At 30.0% G+C, this 20,914-nt stretch overlaps 1 protein-coding gene and 1 long non-coding RNA gene across 3 annotated transcripts in view; both read left to right on the forward strand.

Moving 5' to 3' along the window:
* Window positions 1–20,914, forward strand: part of LOC122518175 (CCR4-NOT transcription complex subunit 6-like) — a gene marked incomplete in the record, with an annotated part of 788,395 nt that overhangs the window by 553,652 nt on the left and 213,829 nt on the right.
* The window catches only part of LOC122518178, a 287,457-nt gene that overhangs the window by 211,494 nt on the left and 55,049 nt on the right, over window positions 1–20,914 (forward strand). The window contains exon 1 of one of the 2 annotated variants that reach the window (XR_006303998.1): window positions 18,681–18,792. The exons of the other annotated variant lie outside the window; for it this stretch is intronic. This is a non-coding gene — a long non-coding RNA (uncharacterized LOC122518178). Of the gene's footprint in view, window positions 1–18,680; window positions 18,793–20,914 lie in introns of those variants that run through there. 2 annotated transcript variants of the gene reach the window in all.

The raw sequence follows: 20,914 nt of genomic DNA on the forward strand, positions 1-20,914 counted from the left end.
TAGGGTGGGTGGATGGTGTTGATGGCAGCGTGGGCGGGCGATTTTGCTTCTCTTAGACGCGGTGGTAGATTAAATGCGATAGGATTTTAGATTCTTGATAGATAATAATATGAGAAATGATGAAGATCTCATATAGGGTTTTCTTCTCTACGTAATTACCACCTCCCACACCACGCCACGCCACACAACGTTCGACCATTTACGAGATAGTCTCTTCTTATCTTTAGTACCGACTTTAACTTCCCGTTTCGTTTTGAAAGTCACTTCGTTGTAACCAATAAACGCGTGCTTAGTTACATTAGATGCATTCTCTTCCCCTATTATTTAGATTTTCGTCAGTTTTCTCATGATTAATTTATTTCATAATTCTAATGGAGGGAGGTTGGGTTGCTTGTCAGAAAATTTCATTTATCTATTAACTTCTCTTACTTTGTTAATAAATTTATATATATATATAGATATATATATATAATTATAATAATTCGCATATTTTTTGAATAATTTAAATTTTAATTGCAGTACACGTTCTCTTGTTATATATTAATAATAAGAATAATAATAATTATTATAATAATAATTTGTACGTTCCAATCTGCAAGGTAATATTATTAGTAACATCATTATCCTTATCTTCTCTTCTCTTCTCTTACTTTCATTTCATATTCTATATTTTATTCTCGTAAAGTAAAGTTTAACGAGTCAAGTTGACTACTACTTCTACTTTTCTTCTTTTTCTTTCCTATCTCGAAATGAATTTTGATTCACAGGTATCGAGTTATCTCCGATACTTTTCGAACTGTGTCAATGCATATTTCGAAGTTATAATTGGATTACTATTAAAGAAATAAAAAATTCTTCTATTTCATTATTTCACATAGAATTTTTATCTATCCATCTATCTATCTATATATACGCAAAATACGTATACACATTAACACACGTATAGCAGTACACGTTTTATTAAAGGGGTTATACGCAGTAAGAATTTAAAAAAAATCGATTTTTTTTTTTTTTTCATTTTCAAAATGGAGATCACCGCCAAACGTCTTTACAGATTAATATTTTTACATAATCGACGCGCTATTGTATTCTCAAAAGTTGGCTCTATTTGAATTATCATCACTTTTGTTTGAGAAATAAAAACTGTTTCTAGACAAAATTCATGAAAATACGTCTTTTTCGAGGCTCGCAACTGCGTATAACCCCTTAAACTAAAATAACCTTTCGGTAAGAACAACAACTACCTACCAACAACCAACTCGATCCTCTCTTTGTGGATAACACATTTTTCAGGATCATATTTCAACTCGCGGAGGCTTCTTCTTCTCTTCTACCATGCACTCTCTCACGTAACCCCATGCTTCCGTAAATGTAAAATGACTCTACCTTCTATGTATCACGTGTACGGAGTCTAGATCGGCAGTACCGTTAACTAACGAGTTTAACTCTGACCATACCCGAGGAAGTGCATCTATTCTTGGGCTTGTGTTAATGCCTCGCCCTTGATAAATCAACAAAAAAAAAATCACAATTTAATTCCTTCCCCTTCCCCTTCTACTTTTACTTCCCCCACACTCATCTCGAATGCATATTAAAAACCATTGATATTAAACATTTAATCCCACCCGTTGTCTTTTGAGTTATCCTATCTTCAATATGATAATATCATTTTATCTTATTCGTTGATTTTACTATCCGTATTTAATTCATTCACTTTGTTAAGAAACGTTAATTAATTATAATCATTGTGTCGCTCGATTAAATAAAAAAAAAAAAGAAACAAAATTTACAAAGAGAACGAGAGAGAGAGAGAGAGATGGAAATAGATATAAAAAACATTAAAAACTGATCTTACGCACATACACACACATATACACATGCATGCTTGATATTATAATTAATTTTATACAAATAATTCGATACATCTCGTAATGCATTTCATTAAATAATATATATAATATATAATAAAATAAAAGCTGAATATATACGCGTATGATGTCTCTCTTTTCTTGTAATTGTATAACAAAGCTCACTCTTAATTGCACTGGGATTTTAAATAACCGTTTGTTCTTTGATCTACCTCTCTTTTATATTCTTTTTTTTTTTTTCTTTCCTCTTCATTTGATCTTCTTATTGAAAAAAGATCGAATCGTTTCTCCGCGTTTAATGTGTGTCCGTATTTTTTTTATTATATAATAAACTCGTACAATCGGATTTCTTTTTATGAGTTTCCAAATAAAATTAAAAAAATAAAAATATGATACAATTTAATATAAAGTAGAAATAATTATGATAAAGAAAAAAAAAAAAAAAGGGGGATGGTTTAACTGTCGTAATCCACAGACGGTATCGACGTTTTCTTTCTTTTTTTTTTATTGTTTTTCCCCTCCTCCCCCCTCCCCATCCCCCTATTAACAAAGTGAACGGCCGGATAGAAATGAAGATAAAAAAAGAATAGTCTACGAGAGAAGATAAAAACAAAATTCATAGTTGCATGTACGTTTGTGTGCGTTAAGTGGGTAGATGAGGGATGAGGAGGGAAGAGGAGGGGTTGCCTTTTTCGTAAGTTGAAATGGTAAGGAAGGATGATAAAAGAGGAAAATAGAAAAGAGGTGGCAGTTATGGTGGTCGTAGTGGTGGTGGTCATTTTCAATTTGATTGCAATTCCGTGGTGTGTGTTAGTATTATTGTATACGTATGCTGTTTATACGTGTATATATGTGTGTATGTGTGTGTATACGTGTTTGTGTACTTTACGATGCCTGGCCGAAATGCAACGAGCTCTCATTTCTTCCAACTTCTGTTTTATACGGTAATCACGCGGAAAACGGGAAAGACTTATTGCTAAGGTAAAATGTACCAAAGCAAATTTCAAAGTACGAAGGTCCATTAAGAGTAAGGGTTGATTTATTCTATATGAAAGTATCAGGTTATATTACTTATATGATTTCTATCATATTTCATAACGAAATTATGAATATTTATTCTTATCATCTCTAAAACGACGAATTATATATTAGGAATTGCATTACGAATTGCATTACCAATTGCATTACCAATTGCATTACGAATTGCATTAATATTTATGTCGATTACTCTATCTCTCTCTTTTTCTCTTTCTTATATCAAGAATTTCATATAAATTATTGTTATAATATCATTTTTCTATTCGATATTAAAATTTATTACATAATATGTTTTATTATCTTATCGAATTATTAATGAATTACACGTTTAAATTGATCCACCATAAGTAACTCGAAAATTAAGTTTTATTTAGAAATATTTCAATTTGTTTATACAAGTAACATTTACAATTTGTATATTATTAAATTTTCTTTTTTTTTTCTTGCAGATATATTAAACATAAATTGTATGAACAATAGATGAATGAAATTACAATTGATTGTATTTTTAAATTTGACACGGAGAAATAAATAATTGATTAATTGAAATATTTCTAAATGTATCTAAAAGGAGAATAACAAAAGAAAAATAAGAAATAAATAAAATTGATTTGCGGTTCACTTTCAATGGTGTTTTTCTTTTTAACTTTGCTAGCAACATCGTTCTATTTCCGCGAACTTTTCACGGTGGGCGTAATTTAGAAAATTGAAGACAACAACACGAGGAGGTATAAACTGGTCCCTTGTTACTGTGTCTATTACTTATCCCTTTCCCTTTATTGCACCGTCACGAACAAACCTACTTGTTTTTTGTTTTTTTTCTTTTTCGTTCTTTTCTTATTTTCCGTCTTACCTATCACTTCTACTTTTTCTTTTCCTTTTTTATTTTTTATTTTTTTCTTTTTTCACAGACACCTCACCACGTTTCTTTTAAATTAATACAATATAAATGCAAATTGAATCGAAGTACGAAAGTGGGGCGTGCGTGTGTGCCAGAGAGAAAGAAAAATAAAATAAAAGAATTTTGATCTTTCGATAAATCCGTATTTGAATTAAAACTTATATAAGTGTATGTGTGTGTGTGTATATATGTATCTAGGTCTAGGAATAAGTGTATTTAGTATTACACGAATTTTCCCTATAGTGTTGGGGTTTGGCAGGTTACAAAAAATCTTATGGGAGAAGACCATAGGTAATATGTAATTTTTATAATTTTAAATTTATTTTAGTGATATCTTTATTATATAAAAATATATAAAAATTATAAAATTGTAAAATTATAAATTTAAAATTTATTTTAATATCTTTATGATATAAAATTATATAAAAATATATAAAAATTATAAAATTGTAAAATTATAAATTTAACATTTATTTTAGTGATATCTTTATGATATAAAAATATATAAAAATATATAAAAATTATAAAATTGTAAAATTATAAATTAAAAATTTATTTTAATATAATTTCTTTATATATATTTACTTAATTACTTATTTATACAAATAGATAAATAGATAGATAGATAAAAAGAAAGAAAATGAAAGAATGGTTCCCCGGAGACCTGTAACTTTTTTATTAAAGTAATCACACTCACTTAGTTGCCAACCCAATACTATAACTAATCTTCTACGGATTTATTATATAGGTACCGTGATAAAGAAAAAAGAAAAAAAGAAAGAAAAAGAAGGGTCGAATATAAACGAATTTTGCACCGGTGAGAACCTCACGAAATCCGCTTAACTTGTTCTTTTCCTTCTTTGCCTTTAATTTTCGTTATATCTAACAAAGATAATCCCTTCATTACTAAGCAGTTGTATTAAAAAAAAAAAGAGAAGAAAAAAATTACAATTGTGTACATCATGTACAATATATAATATATTTTGTCAGTAAAATTCGATTATATAATAAATGTTTTTTTTACATATCATTCCTCGAACTCAAACATATATATATGTAAGCTTTGTACGCATGCGCCGGTGCATTGAGTGATTGGCTGTTTGAATGTGGCGCCATACATTGGGGGAACAAAGGCTAGCAGGAGTGACGGTTGGTGTTTGAAAATCTTGTAGGAGTGGGAGTCTTAAAATCTGGCAAGAGCGTTTTAGAAGTTTAGTAGAAAAGTCTTGTAAATTAAATTTAATTAAAAACGCATTAAGATTGGAATCAATTAATAGAGAAACGGGAGCACGAACTTTTAATTGTTGATTCTCTTATTTTAGGTTAGTTGATCACGTGTAAATATTGTAAAGTTATTAACCTAACCTATTATGTTTTAATAAATATCTCTTATTTTAGACGAATCTAATTGTAGTTCTTACTCTCAACAAAATTAAGGATAAAAAACAATATTATATATCTATATATATTTTTTTTTCTTTTTTAATTTGTTCTTTTTTTAAACCTCGTTAGAGAAAATCGCTGAGGATGATACAAAGGGAATATGGCGTTTCGAAAACACAGAGGAAAAAAAATGGTAGAAAGGGAAGCAGCTCTAGCTTTTAGCTCTGGCTTATCGTATTTCTTTCACTTAACCATCCTCTCCACTTTCATTCTTTTTCTTCTCTTTTTCTTTTTGTTCATCCTTTTTTTTTTCTTTTGTTGAAAAGTTTTCGCCAAACGAAACGAAACGAAACGAAACGACGACTTGCTCGAGAATGTACTCTTCGTAATTTTAACGCTCAAAGATAAAAGAGAAGCGAGAACATTTCTTCTTCGATCGTTCTTCTTGTAACTCATACATATATATATACACGTACACGTACATAGATCACAAATACAAATACGTAGATACCTGTGTGGTGTGGCATATACTTTTTTTTCAACGCTACTCCAATTCTGTCGCTCCTTTTTTTATTCAATTTCAACACGGAGATTACTTCACTCTACTTACTTTTTCTTTTTCTTTTTTTCTACTCTCTGTTAAACTTTTGTAACTATAAATATGTAAATTGCGCGTTAAAAGAATTCCCTTTTTTTTTTTTTTTAAATTACAACACGTGCCCCTACGACGTATAAAGATCGATCGAAACGATTCGAATGATAAAAAGGATGGGGTGATCGGGGGGAGGGGGGGAGAGGTTGTTTAGTATAAAGTAACATTGTAACATTGTGTTAGATATCTTTCACCTTATCTCTCGTGTTTTTTTTTTTTTTTTTCGGTGAGTCCCCCTTAAGGGGTTATACGCAGTTGCGAGGCTCGAAAAAGACGTATTTTCATGAATTTTGTCTAGAAACAGTTTTTATTTCTCAAACAAAAGTGACGGTAATTCAAATAGAGCCAACTTTTGAGAATACAATAGCGCGTAGATTATGTAAAAATATTAATCTGCACCGCTCCTGTAGATGATTTCCTGAACGTCCTCTAAAAAAAGACGTTTGGCGGTGATCTTCATTTTGGCGGTTTGGATTATTGAAATTAAAAATATGGTGGATTCTTTTAAAGGATAGATTAATGCAGGTATTAAAACCCAAGGAATAATAAAAATTTTGATTTTTGACAAAATGGCGTCTATTTGAAAAAAAGTTGTTATTTTTGACTAAAATTTTCGCTCTAAATTGTTACAAAAAAATAGTAATAAATTTTTTAAAAATTATTCCTTATACTTTAATACCTGAGGAATATATCTAAGAAGATTGTGTAAAAATTGGAAACCGATCGGTTAAGCCGTTTTTGAAAAATCGAGATCACCGATTTTGAAAATACCGTTTTGAGAAAAAACGCGTTTAAAGTTTCAAAGAGACGTTTACACATAGTTAAAAATTGTTGTTTGCAGCTTACATGAAGTGAAGAATATTTGTCGGATCGATTTGAAATTTTCAGAGAATATACTTAAATATATGTACATTCCGAAAATGAAAAAAAAAAAATTGATTTTTTTTAAATTCTAACTACGTATAACCCCTTAACTCGCTATTAAAAATCTGAATTTAAAAGAAACAACGCGACGACGCGTCGGACAAAAAATAAATAATGTTGATGAGGGGGGAGGATAAGGAGAAGGAGAAGAAGAAGAAATAAATAAAAAAATAGAAAAGAAGAAAAGAAAAAAGGGAAACACCAGTGGGCGCCGCCGCGTTGTACGAATCTAAATAAGTTATACTACGTGCTTGAATTTTATCCGCTTACTAATGCGATCCTCTCGTATTCATCGTCGATCTTTTATTCATTTAAGCAACGTCACGCTCGTTGCCCTATAAAATGCTGACCTTTGATAAGAATTCTTTTTCATCGTATGCATCTAACTTAATACCCTCCCCCCACCCCCATCCCTACCCCCACCCATCACCTAAGTAATCGAAAATAATTAATAACTGCTTGACTAATTATTCATTCGAGCGTACAAAAAATAATTTATACATTTTTTTTTATCGTGTTACATTTTAAAATAAGATTTACTAATATAAAAAAAAAAAATAATAATTTGTTAAATTTTAAAAATAATTTCTTTGATAAGAAATTAATTGTAAATTAATAATTTTTAAATTAATTTAAATTAATAATAAAATAAATACAAATTAATTTTAAATTAATAATCAAGAAAATAAAAAAAGAACTGTTAAATAGGAAGAAAATCTGTTTTTTCATTGGGATACGAATATTTCTTTAATAAGAAATTAATTTTAAATTAATAATTTTTAAATTAATTTAAATTAATAATAAAATCAATGAGAATTAATTTTAAATTAATAATCAAGAAAATAAAAAAAGAACTGTTAAATAGGAAGAAAATCTGTTTTTTAATTGGGATACGAATCTACGTGGTGTGTACATTTAATGCGAATTAATATACTCGATTTTTTATCGTGTGTTTTTACTCGATCTACGATTATTTGATTTACCCTATACATATTAATTTTTCTTTTCATTTTGGTCTCTTCTACAAAATTCTAATGAGTTAAATATAATTACGGAATACTCGTAAAAACGTTTATTACGATTAACTCAGAGAGAGAGAGAGAGAGAAAGGTAATCCATGGGTCTTTGATTAAATATCATTGCGATGGAAAGTGATAGTAAAAATAAAAAAAAAAAAAAAAAAAAAATAAAGAGTAAGTAAATAAAATAAAAATCCGAATGAAATGAAATAAAATAAAATAGGGGTTAAAAAAAAAAATAAAAAAGTAAATCAAGCCTTCGGCATTGGGATAGCGTTAACGCACGACTCCTCTCATCGTTAGTGGGTTAATATCGATCCGTTAAAACCGCGGCAATTAAGCTCAACGATTGGATCACCCGGCTCTGCTCCGTACGAACGAACGAACAATTTTATCGTGCAATTTAACTCGCTCGAGTGCTCGTAAATAATTTCACGCGCATTAATCCAAGATCGAGAATCACTGCTTTGCACTCGTAAACATAATTCAAAGTATTATACTTACGATATATATAAAGTTTGTATTAACTTATCGAGTTAATAATAATAAAAGTGTTATAAGAGATTTGTTATTGTTGAAATTACTCGAAGAAAATCAACAAATATATATTTTATATATATAGATATATCCAATGGTGTATTACTTTATTATCTTAATCGATAATAAAATAAATATTATCGATAACTAATCTTTATTTATACAACGATTATTACTTTTGATCGTAGGATACACGATATAATATATTTTATCATTTTTTTTTCTTTTATTTTATTTTTATCTTTAACAAGTAATTAATTCGAATTAAAAAATGATCGTTGAAATAAACACGTTGGATTAAAACAAAAAGAAACAGATATATATCTATATTTTATCTTATATATATATATGTATATACATGCATGTATAAAATAAATGTTTAAGCAATTTGTAGTACCACGTGACGATAGAAACCCATAATAAACTACTTTGATCGTTTTCCTGTGAAAATTGAAACTCTCGACTAACTGGATACAGTTGTTCGCTTCCAAGCAAGTACCAATACATATATACAGATACATGGACAAATTTACACGTGCATGCATATCTATATACACAGTGTCTCGACCCCTAACAGAGTTCAGGTATTAACCCGAGGCCTCTCGGCATTCTCCTAACACCCATGGACTCATGTTTCGATTCCCCTTAACCTCTTTACTCTCCTACGCAAATTGTTTCTCCAAGCAAGCTTCGTTCGCTAATACGAGACACGTATGATGTCTGATTGTGGGATATTATTTTTTTGTTTTTACTAAAAAGAAAATAAGACAAAAAAAAATGAACAAAAATAAAAATCACTTTCAACGAAAACGAACGAATAACGGACGTCTACAAAACGTCAAACGGGAAAATAACTATCGAGAATTATCCTAACGTGGAATAAATAAAGAAACAAAAAAGAAAAAAAAGTAAAAAATAAAATGCGTGGAATATACCCACGTAATACTGAAACATTAAATTATTTTATATTATTACATTGAATTTTTATACATAATTTTTTGATTAATTTATTTTTACATCGTAAATGATAGCATTATTACACACCTTGAGATATTATTGTTGATGTTGTAAATGTTCGTTGATAAAATGGTAGTTTGCAATATTAAACTTTAGAACTTGAAAAAACAGTACTTTCTATAACAAAAAAACTAGATAAAAAGGGCATGTGTGGAAAAATGAAATTCGATGTACCATCCGCGATCAAAACTTTTCAATTAGATTATTTAATAAATAATGAAATTGAAAAAATCAAGAATTTAAATGACCAAAAAGTTGGCATTACGAAATACCGAATTCTCGATGCATTAGAAAATGTGTTTTTCTATATTTAAACACAAGTGAATATGAAAAAATGCATATCTCTGATGCATGCTTTTTTAAATATAATATATAAATAAAAAAATGTTTCTATTTTATATAAAATTATTAATCGATTAATACAATTACAAGTACACATAGGAAATTATTTAAGACACATTATAAAAATTTAAAGGGAAAAAAAAATACAAATATTGCACCTTGGGTCGTATTACAAAATGCATACGCAATTATGCATATCGCCATAACTATAACCATAACGAGATCAAATCTACATTTGATCGATAGATTACATAAATTTTTTATTTAATTATATTTATGTTAACGCGAAGTGTGCAGTTACATCGAGTGTCTGATGTACATATTACATCATTCATATAAGTACAAGACACTTTTTTATTTCTACTAAACTATAAAAAAAACACAAAAAATAGTAATACAATTCCACAATTTTCGAAGCACATATTTTAAATAAATATGAGTTAAAGTATATCAATGCAATATGAAATCTTAAAAGAAGAAAAAAATTGAAATTTAATATACAAAAATATTAATTGAACAGTAAAACAATATTGATAATTAATTAATTGCTAGTGCTTGCTTTAACAGATTCTAATCTAATCAAGTCTCATAGATTATTAACCGGAATAATGGGAGTAATTTTTAATATTAATAAGTGGTGTAACCTTGCATCGCAGCTCTGCCCCAAATGTGACAGGTATTCATACGTTCTTTATGATTATAAAAAATAGAAAAATAAAATAGTTGGGTAAGATTATTCCAAGTTAAAATCTACAAGCTTGATCATCCCCAGGTGCATTTACAATCCCGTATACAAGCCTGGGGTCCCTGTTCTCAACTTATTCATAATAATCCACACTCTCGAGTGAGTGTGGGACAGCCTTTTAATTCGGTTTATTTGTATATCAAGATTTATGCATTTTTATTCATATTGTATAATTTCTTCTATTATAAATCTCTGTGTAAAAATATTTCAATGATTTTTATATCATATCTCTTTGGTTTCCTCTCTTAAAAAACTTTTATTTATATATATTTAATAAAAATACTTTCTTTAAATATTGCTTATGCAAAGTTGATATTTATTTGTTAATAATTTTAGAATCAAATGCACACCCTTGACATATTTATATGCACTCGCATGTGCTGGCTGTACTTCTGTGTATTTTCATTCGCTTAGCAAGACTATGCGTTTCTAATCAGAATGATTCAAAATAGCTTTCATTTTAATTTGCACTATTTAATTATTATATAGAGATTATATAAAATGAAATTTTCTAATTATTATTAGATAAATTTCTGTGGTTAAAAAAAAAATTACGAAGATGGAAATATTTTAAATATTTATTTATTAAGTACTTTTATCAGTGCACTCATTCATTCATTTTTGATCATTCTGAATGAAAAAAGTATATTCTTACTGTATATTCATCTGCATTTAGCAGGTATGTTCGACTGCATTTAGCAGTTATATTCATCTGCATTAGCAGGTATGTTTGTACTTACTGCGATTTTCATATGCACTTTTAAGTGCAGGCAAGCCTTTGAAATTATTTCATTTATATACCAAAACAATACATTTTTATTCCAAAAAATAATCCTTTTACTTTTACATTTAATAAATAAAAAAATATATTAATCATCTTCATACTACTCATTATTTCTCCTTCATATATCTCTTGTAAAATCTTTCTTCAAATATTTATGTGTTATAAAAATATTTTCTCCCACTCTCTCTTATGAATTTATTAACTCTTTCATTTTGTATTTATTCATAAATAATTTTGGAATGCAAATGTATATGCCAGGCATATTAATCTGCACTTATGAGTGCTGGCTGCCATTCGTTTTATTTCGTTCATTCAGCAAGACTTATACGTTTCTAATCAGAATGATTCAAAATACTTTCTCATTAATTTGCACTATTTAAATATAAATCAATTATTATATATAGATTAAAGTGAAATTTTCTAATAATTATTAGATAAATTTCTTTGGTTAAAAAAAAAATTACGAAGATAGAAATATTTTAAATATTCATTTATTTAGTACTTTTATTAGTGCATTCATTCCTTCATTTTTGATCATTCTGAATGAAAAAAGTATATTCTTACTGTATATTCATCTGCATTTAGCAGGCATTTTCTTCTGCATTTAGCAGGTATGTTTGTACTTACTGCGATTTTCATATGCACTTTTCAGTGCAGGCATGTACTTACTGCGATTTTCATACGCACTTTTCAGTGCTGTCATGTACTTACTGCGATTTTCATATGCACTCTTCAGTGCATTTAATCAGAATGATTCAACATTTTTTTCTTTAATTTGTTACTATTTAAAATAAAAATCACCTATCATATATTCAAGAAAAAAAATGTGCAATTAGGATAAAATACTATGTGAAGCAAAGTGGAAACAGGAATTTTGTAACTTTTTGAATGCAATAAAAAAATATACTAAATAAAAATATTATATATATTTAATAAATTATTATATTTTATATTAGAAAAAAATTGAAATGAATTTAAATGATATTAAAATATTTAAATATTTATTTTGTTATACTTTGATTAAATGTGATTATTAATTCAATTTGAATCATTCTGAATGATGAAACCTTTATTGTGTTGTTTTTATCTGCATGTTTGAATGCAGGAATATCCTCTTCTTCCATCGTTGTATCCTAATGCACTATTTAGTGCAAGCTGCAGCAATCCATGGACGTCCACACAATTTAAACGAACGTGACTCTAATTTAATAAAAAACATCAAAGACAAAACTCTAATTTATATACTTCAAAAATGCAATTACTCGATTATTAATTTATTTTAATAAAAAAATTGCAATGACTCGACTTTTAATTTAATTTAATAGGAAAAATGCAAGGACTCGACTTTTAATTTAATTATAGGAAAAATGCAAGGACTCGACCTGTAATTTAATTTAATAGGAAAACTGCAATGACTCGATTTTTAATTAAATAAGAAAAATGCAATGATTCTATTAATTAAATAAAAATAGCAAAATTTTGACTCTAGTATTTAAAAGACTCTAATTTTTCACGAACGCGAGTGTGGGACAGCGTTGGGAGATGGAATGGTCCATCATCTCCATTCAGGAACAACTTACAACTAATACTACTACGAGCATAAGTGACAACGTGATAAAGGGGTAGACAAAGGGATTTTGATATGACCACGAATCATTGATCAAAGAATTATCAAAGATATCCTTTGAAAAATAACTCGTAGTCGAATAGTTGCCCACTTGATACCACAATTTGTGGGGGCCTCTTCGGCATTTTGCCTCTTCTTTGCTTCGTGCCCTGACCACTGCAATGGAGCATTCCCTACGTGCGACGCAAGAAAAGATTACGTATCAAAAAACGCCCTACCGTTTGAAACAATACATCACAAAAATTGGCACATTTCAGTGGATTATATCAAAAGAATGAAATCGTCCCTGAGTTAAACCGACCTAATCCCGACCTGTTCTCACCATACGCGACAAAACTCAAACCCTCGTGTTTAATAAACGCATTTTATTGTACGAGACGCATTTGATCTAAGCTGAAAGAAAATTGGGAAGGAACCAACACAGTTATTAGTAATTTTATTTCCGCAGGTTTTTACGCTGGTATTTTTTTTTGTTTTCGTTTTTGTTTTTATTCTTATTCTTACTTAACCTAACGAGAGGTAAGAGCTTGCAACGTACAGTATCGATTTATCCTAAATAATATAACCACTGAAATATGACAAAGTTCATAAATGCATCATCCCAAACGCCACTGACGAATCCCAACACGCAAACTCAACTGCGTTCCTACCTGAGTGCGTCTCGATTTTTTCTAACACAAATTTTATTTACTTACTTATTTGTAAAATAAAATAAAAAAAAAATGTGTAATAGATTGAAAAAATATTGAATTAATTCCGTAAATTAATCACACTAGCCTGTGGACGATCAATGGACTCGAAAGAATTCACCGACCGTACGCAACTACACAAGCACATTTAATCGAATGCTCCAGCAGATATAATTTTTATTTCTGAATGATGAACCTATTACAAACTAGGATTAACACGTTGCACATTAAAGGTGAAAATGTTTCGATAAAAAGAAAAAAACAACAATTGTAATAATCTCATTTTATTCGAATGAATATATGTTATTTCTAACATTAGGAAGTATATTACTAAAAATCGCGAAGTGCAAGTGTTAATATACTTAAAAAACTAAGTATCAAAACTAATTCAAAATCCTTTGCTAAGTTCAAAAGATTGGGTGATCTATCTAATGTTCTCATTGGTTGCAAAGTATTTTTGAACTGCTTGATACAATTATCTTAACTTAATGCATAGTATCAGCAAAAAAATGGAGAGAAAAGGTATAATGAAAAGTGTAAAAATTTGCTGACACTTAGCCGAAACCCCGGAGGCAGGAATGTCCATCCTGAATGGAAGCAAACCTATTGCCGTACCCGGTCCTTACCTACTTAAAATTAAAGTTTTTCACATACACTCAGAAAAGTATGCTACCTGCCTGCCTATACAACCTATATTTAAAAGTGCAAACAGACACACCAACACAATCATTCCACGCTGGATCTGTTACTCACATACCACCAGGGTGCAAAAAGCCTAAACTAGAGGCATGCCCCGGGGCACCTCCGACACCCTAGTTCAACCACGTTCTAAACTTATATTCTATAAGGTTACGACCCAATGCTTGTAATCGTCTGCCAGGCTAGTGATTATTGCTGTAATCGTCTGCCAAGGCTAGTGATTATTGCAATAATAACTAAGCAAAAATACTGGTACATACTAGTTATATATCAGCATACTAGTCTAATACAAGTATTATCAAATTTCCACAAATAAATGTGAAAACTCTACTATTCAAAAAGATTCGGAAAAAAAAAATGAGAAAAATTTAATATAGGTATAAAAATACAAGTACATATCACACACGTGACTGTACAAGTATTTATTTAAATTGAATAATGCATTAATAAAAAACTTTCGCGAAACGATGTACAGTACACACGACCTAATACGCGCACACTGGTGTAAAGTACATCGTGCAATCACTAACACAATGACAGTCGCCAAAGGAAACCTTAATAACTAATAACCCATGCAAACTTTTTCTCACCCATACGTGTAACCTGGGCCACACGCATCGATGAGAACGAAGAGTGCATGGGGGAGAAAAGGGGAATTAGTATATTAGGCTGAAAATCCTATCTAAAAATACATAATTAACATACATATATACATGAAAAAACATTTTTATAAAATTCATCTAAACGGATTAAGGACTCTACAAGTCATTTGGTGAATAATGACTTAAGCAAGTGAATGAAAAAAAAAAAAATACCCCATAAGAAACGTTTATATTATTATATAATACTGTTTCGAGGTAGTGCAGTGTAGAGTGATTCTAACGGTGACAAAAGATGGATATTTCTTAAAAACCTCGGACGACTCTTTCACTAAATGGCTGTTCTAATTAAAGAACTGGGTTTTAAACCACCACTTAATTGCCAGAATCTATCCGTTCGCGAATTTGATTTGTCTTCTTGCTCATTTATGGATAATAATATCGAAGTATCGATATATCGATATAAATCACGATTGAAATACTAATCAAGATTGAAATACTAATCACAATTGAAAAACTAATTACGAAGCAATGCATATAAAACAATTTTTACATGCTTTATTGGCAGGAAATCGAGTAAATTAATGCTCGATTTCACCATTACTAACACGATTAAATACGTAAAGAGAAAAAAAGAAGTACAATAATTAATTGCAATGTTAATTGAGTGAATTGAAACCGATGAAACAAGAAGACCCTGGCCTAATCTAAATAAATCACATATATAAAAATTTCACACATATATATTGGGAATCACTCGTGAGCAAAATCAAAGATCTTACTCACGGTCGCTTATGCTCGTTTAAGACAAAACACATCTACGAATACAACCACTAACCCGTGCCGATATTGGAACTTTCATCCTCGGCATGATTGGGTCACTGGAGGAACTTTAAATTTGTTCACTCACTCGTTACCAATTGTTACCATAAAAATAAAATAAAAAATGAAACTGAACAATGGCAGTAGAAGTTCTGCGATGGCTCCAAACACTCGTCCCCTCGCTGTGGTTGAACGATGTCGTGAAGTTGATTTAAATTGGATGAATTGTAGAATTGTTGAATCGATGAATCGTTGAATCGTTGAATCGATGAATTGTTGAATTGATGAATTGTTGAATCGATGAATCGTTGAATCGATGAATCGTTGAATCGATGATTAATCTGTAATTAAAAATACAAAATAAAATTAATTATGTTTTATATCATTCAAAAGATTTTTCATGAATGAAAAACATGAATAAAAACAATCATGATTTAAAAAATGAATGTGAGAGAAGTAATAATTTAGATAAGAAAATAATACTAACCGTTGATTTATCCAGACGAAGCCCCAGATTCGTCGATAAAGATGATCCAGAAGAAATAAAGATGTGAAGTTCATTTAAATTGGTTGAATATTTGAATCGATGAATCGTTGAATTGATGAGTAATCTGTAATTAAAAATAAAAAAATAAAATTAATTATGTTTCATATCATTCAAAAGATTTTTTATGAATGAAAAACATGAATAAAAACAATCACGATTTAAAAAATGAATGTGTGAGAAGTAATAATTAAGATTAGAAAATAATACTAACCGTTAATTTATCCAGACGAAGCCCCAGGTTCGTCGATAAAGATGATCCAGAAGAAGTAAAGATGTTAATTCACACTTTCGACCATGACAATATTTTAATCGAAACGCAAATCCTCTTCTACCGAATTGGTCGAAAGTGTGTTAATGATTCTAATCGCGTACCGAACAAATTGTTTTTTTAACAAGAATATTTGAACAAATTCTTGCATTGATTTTAAATATTACTATTGAATTACTTTTAAAGCAATCTATACGATTGCATACAAAAAATGCAACATTTTTCGAAACAAAGTGACTCTAAGATTGCATTGCCCGCAATCGCAACTGAAGCACTGAAAATCAAAGTTTAGTTAAAGCAAGTCGTAGCGTACTTCTGTTTATTTATTATGTTCCTAATAAAAAATATATTAATCGTTTATAATTCAATTATTTAAACTACGTATTCCAAAAATTCTGAAATCGTGCTACTATTTTTATATGCTTTAATTATTAATAAAAAAAAATTATTCAAAAGATGCAACCACAAACTTGTAAACTAGAAAAAAAAAATAAGATAAATACAAACGAACAAATATCTCGCGTTGCATTCTATCTTTCAAAGAATAAATTTAATCGCTATAGGGTTATTTTTACAGAAGTATGCTAATTGCGTTAATACCTATAGGAAAAAAAATAGATATAGCATTAGTGTAAAACTAAACAAAGTACAATATTTATATATAATTTTTTGAACAATTAATTAGAATCGATTGAACGTGTCTTGAATTATTTATATGAATTTAATACCATAAGAAATAAAATGAATTTATATTAATAAAATTTAAACAACAATTGCAACGCGTGATTAAATAATTAATTCAATAAATCATTTCATTCACATTAGAATTAATTAACGAAACGAGAAGTTAAAATTTTCTAATGCACCGAACGTCAGCCATTGGCCCGACAGTGCTTACGTTGCACCATACAAATTCTATGGACACCGTAAGCAATATCGGTTACCGGATCTCACCACTGGGAGGTTGCTGCGTCGGAGATCCATTTAGAAATAAATATATTCCTAAAATTAAAGAAATTAAAAAAGTAATATTTAAATGTATATATGTTTTTGTATCTTTTACCACTTATTAGTATAATGTCAATAGAATGATGGTGAACGTCTTTCTAAAACGATGAGAAGAATAGGATGATGGCAAACGTCTATCTGAAATCATAAAAATCTGTATCAAAATCTTTTTAAAACTATAGAAAAATATATGATCTTATAATTTTAATTATATATCTTCTCACCTAATTTCAATGCATTCACAGCATCGATTATGACTGCATAAATCTGTAAATCAAATGAGATTTAATTAGATATCAAATTCTGTAATAAAATATTATCTAATTAAGCGGTATTAATTGTTTAGATGGAAAGCGAAATCGTTATGTCTTACCTGTGACGCGTTCAAACGCGAAATAAGACGTTTGGTATACGTCATCAGCTCTCCCCTCCTAGTAAACATAGCTAGTAAGCATAGCTAATCGTTCGAGATGTTTTTCTATGCGTACTAGGATAGAGGACATTCCCGGATATTCGTCGAGGAATATAAACATAGCTAACGTTTAGCAAGCAACGTTTGACTTTGACCTTGTCCTTCTCGCGTCTTCCTAGTTCTTCATCTACGTACATTCAAAAGACGATAGACAACGGTGGGTGGGGAGAGGGGCGGTGGCGAAGGACAGGATAGACAACGATAGACAACGATTAGTCGCGTACAACGTGTTCTTCGCTAATTATGACAATTGTATTCGGATTACGGTGTAAAGAAGAGTATTATGGAATATCTCATGGTGATAGATTGTTAATTTAGATTATAGATTTTTTGATAGATTGTTTTTTTTTATAGATTATAGATTTTTTTATATTCTTATATCGTTTAATAATTACTTTTAAACGTTGTTAGATAAATCAATCAAATTACTACGTTAATAAATAATAAATAAAGAAATATGTTACAATTATAATTATTGATCGCTGTAATGGTCTGTAAAGATAGATTTTTTGATAGATTCATTTTTTATAGATTATAGATTTTTTTATATTCTTATATCGTTTAACAATTACTTTTAAACGTTATTAGATAAATCAATCAAATTACTACGTTAATAAATAATAAATAACAAAATCTCTTAGAATTATAATTATTGATCGCTGTAATAGTTTGTAAAGATTAATAATTATCGTATAATTAATTAATTGCCAATTAATTCTCTATCGTTCTTGCAACGTCATTTTGAAGCATCGTTGGAACCAATCCATTGATACGCTTGTGGAATACCATTAATACGCTAGTGAAATGCAATTGATATGCAATTGATATGCTATCGGTGCACTATTGTTGGGGTAAGTTTAATTGAGAAATATATTCTTATATCTGATAAAAATAAAACGCACAAAACACATTTCTCATAACTTTTATTTTCATACATTACATATACATTTCATACATTACATTACATATACATATATTACATTACATATACACGACTTTTATTTTCCATTTATTTTATTCTATTATTTTCAATTCTAACGATGTAATAAAACATTTTTCCAATCATTCTTATCACACTGACACATTGTTGCATTTTTCTTATCGCGTTTTAAATTGTATCTGCCCGTTGCCCAGCTGTCTCGTTTCTTTCCTGACGTCTGACACGAGTCTTACTCGATCGATATTTTCCCCCGTTTCTCCTCCTCCTCCTCCTCCTCCTCCTCCTGCCACCCAGTCGTTATCACACAAATAACGCGATCCCTTCGAAAACCTTTCACTTTTTATTTGTCTCGATGGAAAATTTTCTCTACCCTTTTCTGCGAGAAGTTACACTTCGAACAAAAAGAAAGAAAAAGACAGGAAAAAAAAAACAATAAAAAATAAAAATAATAAAAAAAGTAAAAGCAAACTTTCTCTCTCTCTCTCTCTCTCTCTCTCTCTCTCTTTCTCTTTTACTATTCTATTATTACAACCGCATACTCTCTCAACCTCGTAGTTTTAAAAGCATCTACTCAAAATTTCTTTGTGTGTTGGTGGCGACCGATTTCACGTAACTCGATAGACACACACACACACACACATATACACACAAACGTACGCACTTACACACGTTCGCATGGAATGCGAGAAACTCGGCACGTCAAAAAATGAGTGCCATTTTTAATAGCTCTGGACCATTCCCCGACGTTTTATCGTTTCGGTTTTATCGATGTACGTGATGTTAAAAACGAGAAGGAAGGGAACAAAAAAAATAAAAGATTTGAAAAATGATTCTAACTAACGAAGCAATATTCTATCTCTCTCTCTCTCTGTTCTTTTCTTTTTCCCTTGTTTTTGTTATCCCTTAATTCATCCTATAAACGCGTGTAATTATGAAATCATACATTTAAAGATCTAATATTATTCCTAACGAATATGAATATGAATATGAATATACAGTAAGACCTCTTTTTGTGCGGTCCTTTTTTATACGATTTTATTTTTGTGCGATTTGTTTTGTGCGATTTATTTTTATGCGGTATCTAAATCTCAGCAGCGTTGCTACCAGTTTTATGTTTTCTTTCAATGTACATATGCATGTGTGGACGAACTCTGATTACATGGTCTCCTTGACGACGATGTATCCGGACTTCGCGACGCTGTTCATCTGATTTAAACAATCTCCTAACAATTATTCAATTTGATTGAAAGCATTTTCACATCTATATTTCGCAAATAATTGATGTATTTTCTAAGTGCGACACTTTTTTTATGCGGTCCCTATCCACCGCACAAAAAGAGGTTTTACTGTATATCGTACAAAGTTGTTTATAATATGTAAGTATTTATAAAATTAGCGAATATTTTTTTGTACGATTTCTTTTATGCTGTCCCTATCCACCGCACAAAAAGAGGGAGAGAGAGAGGAGTAGAAGAAGGGAAAAGAAAGGAAATTGGGTTACAGAGGGTCGACTTACTTTTTCTCGATTAACTTTGGAATTTGGATAAAAAAAAGATCGATGGCCACGTGATATCGTCTCCGCGAGTAAAAAAAAAAAAGCAGAAAAAAAAGAAAAGTAGAGAGAGAGAAGAGTAGAGTAAAAAAGAGATGAGAATAGAAAAGAGAAAAAAAAATAGAAAAGAAAAGAATAGGTGGAGGAGGAGGAGGAGGAGGAGGCGTCTTTATCTAACGGTGACAAAGTGGCCGGCTTCTCTCGAAGTTAATCGCGAGCACGAACTCGGGGTACTATGGCTGGAATGTAAATAATTGGGGAGGAAGAGAAAACGTGTGGGCGGGAAGAGTTGAAACGTGCCTATCGGTTTTCTCCTATTCGTGCGAGTTAAAGTAGCACAACGACGACTACGACTACGAGGATGCTTGTGAATCGTCTTCGTAAAAGCACCTCTAAACCAACGACCCCACTTCCTCCTCCCTGTTCCTCCCACTTTCCTCCCCCCATGGCAACCCACTTTCTTCCCTCCCAACCCCGAACG

Source organism: Polistes fuscatus, unplaced genomic scaffold (genome assembly GCF_010416935.1).
Source record: "Polistes fuscatus isolate 324 unplaced genomic scaffold, CU_Pfus_HIC Scaffold23, whole genome shotgun sequence".
Taxonomy (NCBI): domain Eukaryota; kingdom Metazoa; phylum Arthropoda; class Insecta; order Hymenoptera; family Vespidae; genus Polistes; species Polistes fuscatus.